Here is a 3,948-nt window from a genome sequence, read left to right as displayed (position 1 = left end):
GTTCTTGATGTAGAGACTGTAGCTAACCCTTTGCTGGACATTTTATCACAGCTCACTCTTCTGTGCTTTGGTATAATATACTAGAGGCCTGGTGCATGAAATTCGTGCACTGGGGGGGGGGTGTCCCTCACCCAGCTTACACCCTCTTCAATCTGGGACCCCTTGGGGGATGTCTCACTGCTGGTTTAGGCCCAATTCCACAGGGACATCCCTCTCACAATCCGGGACTTCTGGCTCCTAACTGCTTGCTTGCCTGCCTGACTGCCTGATTGACCCTAACTGCTTCTGCCTGCCAGGCTGATCACGCCCTAACCGCTCCCCTGCCAGCCTGATTAACACATAACTGCTCTCCTGCCAGCCTGATCACTCCCAACTGCCCTCCCCTGCAGGCCTGATCTCGACCCCAATTGCACTCCCCTGCTGGCCTGGTTGCCCCCAACTGCCCTCCCCTGCTGGCCTGATCTCACCCCCAACGGCCCTCCCCTGCTGGCCTGATCTTGCCCCCAACTGCTCTCCCTTGCTGGCCTGATCACTTCTAACTGCCTTTGCCTGCCTGATCACCCCTAACTGCCCTCCCCTGCCAGCCTGATCTAGCCCCCAACTGCCCTCCCCTGCAGGCCTGATCTCACCCCCAACTGCCCTCCTCTGCTGGCCAATTTGGTTCTGATTGGTCAGTTTCTATGCCAGTCAGCATCAAAAGCTCTGCCTCCTAGGCAGCCATTGGCTCCTCACAGTTGATCCAGATTTAGTTCTGATTGGTCAGTTTCTATGCCAGTCAGTGTCTCTGGGCCTATCAACGGGGCCTGATCAGAAAGGCAGGCCTGATCAGCAGCCGCGGTGGAGGCCTGGAGAGAAATGGAGGCCCGGCTGCTGGCCAGGCCCAGAGCTAAAAAGAGAGGCAAGTGCTGATCAACAGCTGCCACAGAAGCTATGGATCAAGCCCTGCTTCTCTCCTCAGGCCTCTCTCTGGGCCTGATTCGCAGCCCCCTCAAGCAGTCAGTGCTGGGTCACCATGCCTGCAGCCATAGCAGTCAGCGCTGACTGCAGGACTGACTTCCAGTTGGTCGAGCCTCCCCCTTGGTTGCAGATGTGATGGACCCAGGGTTTTTATATATTAGGATAAGTGGTCTTTCTGTCTTCTTCAGCTTATAAATCTTCCATGAAGGAAGGAATTGGGGTAGGTTTTATTCATATTCTCCCTTCTGGGAGGACATCCGCCCTGAAGAGGAATTGGTGGTGATCTTATTTCTCAAAGTTGCTGCTTTTAGTCAGATAAAAGAAGGCCTTTTTCCTGCATCTGTTGAATCTCAGATGTCTTCCACTTAAAATCATCTTTATAACAAAGTGGCATATGTTGGGGTGCATATTCTGATCCTCTTCCGGATCATGATCCAATAGAATTGGAGTGTGGCCCAGGGGTCCACACTTTTAAAACATAGTTTGAAGTGATAGTTATGAGCCTGGGCATTGGAGTCTTTCTGCTGAGTTCAGTCATTCTGCCATTTAATATAGAATCTTGGACAAATTATTTAATCTTCTAAACTTCGTGTTCAACAGCCATTAAGTGGATGTATAGTGGGGAAGGCAGAGTAAAGAGATGTCAGTGGTTGCTAATCCTTCCAGTTCTAGGCTTTGTTAGGGGTCCCTATCTTAGTCAACATCTGAGTAACAGGAAACTCTAAAAATTGTGACATAGACTAGTATGACTAATGGAAAAATTCTGATGATTGCTCATGCTTTATTTCTAGAAAGAGACCTCTGTCTCTGTGCACATCCTAGAAAATAACAAACCAAGATTAAAAGAAAAATTTCCACGTTTCACATTTCCTCCATCATTCTCTTCTCCTGTTGGGATGAAATTCCATCCACGAAGCCATTTACTGTATGTCTATGGCAATCAGGTGCGTAAACGTGACATTTCACTTGATATGCTAATTCTTGGGTTAGGTTGTCAGTTCACACATATTCATTATAATAAATAACATAAGAAAAATAAAAGTGAGCATAAATAGATTAATAATTTAAAACATTTAGAACAATGCAATGAGATACCATTGCTTTCATTCAAGTAATCAGTAACAATTAAAAATAAACTTTGGATAAAATCAAGTATTGGTGAGGTTTGGAGAAATGAATACTTGCATACATTACTTATCTATCTATCTATCTATCTATCTATCTATCTATCTATCTATATATAAAAGCCTAAGTGACCATTATGATTGGTCAACTGGTCAGTCAGTCGACGGGTTGCCATGATCCACACTGACCACCAGGGGGTCAACGCTCAATGCAGGAGCTTCCCCCTGGTGGTCAGTGCGCTCCCACAGCCAACCTCCCACAGCCAGCCAACCTCCCGCTGTCCCTCCCCCTGGCCAGCCAACCTCCCACGGTCCCTCTCCCTGGCCTGGCCGGCTGGCCCCGATCAACCCCAATTGCCTCTAGTAAGACTATAAACTGGCAATGTAAAATTTAAGAACACTTTTGCAGTATCTATTCAAATTATAGATATACTAGTACTAGAGGCCCGGTGCATGGATTCGTGCACTGGTGGGGTCCCTTGGCCTGGCCTGTGGGGATTGGGCCAGAACTGGCTCTCCAACATCCCCAGTGGGGTTCCAGATTGTGAGGGGGCAGTTCTCAGGTGACGCACCCTGGAATTGAGCTCCCTCCTCTCTGGTTCCGGGTGCGTCACCCAAGAACTGCCACTGCCAAGTGACCACGTCTCAGCAGCCTCTGCGTTGAGTGTCTGCCCTGGTGGTCAGTGTGCATCATAGCTACTGGCCACTCGGCCGGTTCCTTAGGCTTTTATATATATAGATACATAGCCTCTGACTCAGCAACTTGGTTTTTCAGTACCTGCTGCTCTAGAGGTACACTAACAGTATAAATGAGCAGGCAGAATGGTCATGGTCGTATTATTTACGACAGTGAGCATTTTTATATAACCTTTAAACTTTCATTAGGAGGAAAATAGAGTATCTCAAGTATAACATATCCATAATTATTGGATACTATGCATCAGTACAAAAGGATGTGAGGATCCACGTGAGCTAACAAAATGGTCTGAGATCTATTGAGTGGCAAGTGTATCTTACAGCCCAACCAGGACAGGAGGATGCCATTTTGAACATGTTGTTCAGAGCTCCCTCCCCTTCCCACCGTACCTCCCCACCCATCACCATGCTCACCAGTAACATGTGCAGGGCCCAAAGCAAGACTAAAGATGCAGGCTCCGATATCCTATGTGTAGGACATGGATTGCGCTATGCCAGCCATGAGTGCTATACCCCTGAGTGATGGAAGCACCTACGTGCTATTTTGTGCCGAGCCAGCTCAGCCAAGGGTTCCGCAAGCCTGAGAGAGGGCGGCGATGGATGAAGAAATGACAGACAAAGAGAATAATCTGGGTCTAGGTGGGTCTTCCTGTGCCTGGCTGAGGCCACAGAGAGAGACCCAGAGGCAAGCTGAGCCTTTATTTTATAGCCAGAGGTAAACAAGGTGGTGGTCACCATAGTTACAATGTTCTTGTGAGTTTCACTTGTTTGGGCAGCACTTGCTACATCTCCCTCAGCCCATTAGCTTCCCAGATAAGATCTAGGGAGCTCATAAGGTCAAGCCTAATTATGCTAAGAGGGCTGTGCCCTCTAAGCTGGGACTTGTTTGTGGCTTTGCCAACAGGTCAGTCCGAGGCTTAACCCTATAGCCGCGCCCTACACTATTTAATAAACTTTCTCTGTGTGTAAGATGCAGACACACTAAGTGTGCAGTCCAGGACAAGGGTCCCTCTTGCCCAAGTGTAAAGGTGGTGCCGCACCCAAATACATGCTTCCTCTCCTCCTCACCATACAATGAACTGTTGTAGTGTGTGTGTGTGTGTGTGTAGTGTGTGTGCATGTGTGTTCGTTTGTGTGTGTACGTGTGTGTGGGCGCCGCGCGCGCGTGTGT

At 48.4% G+C, this 3,948-nt stretch overlaps 1 protein-coding gene across 1 annotated transcript in view; it reads left to right on the top strand.

Annotated features, from left to right (window-relative positions):
- The window catches only part of CATSPERB (cation channel sperm associated auxiliary subunit beta), a 103,488-nt gene that overhangs the window by 38,062 nt on the left and 61,478 nt on the right, over positions 1-3,948 (top strand). The gene's annotated exons all lie outside the window — the stretch shown is intronic.

The sequence above is a fragment of the Myotis lucifugus genome, unplaced genomic scaffold, assembly GCF_000147115.1.
Source record: "Myotis lucifugus unplaced genomic scaffold, Myoluc2.0 scaffold_463, whole genome shotgun sequence".
In the NCBI taxonomy this organism is placed as follows: domain Eukaryota; kingdom Metazoa; phylum Chordata; class Mammalia; order Chiroptera; family Vespertilionidae; genus Myotis; species Myotis lucifugus.
Note: the sequence above shows the minus strand (reverse complement) of the source record. Positions and strands in the feature narration are given on the sequence as shown.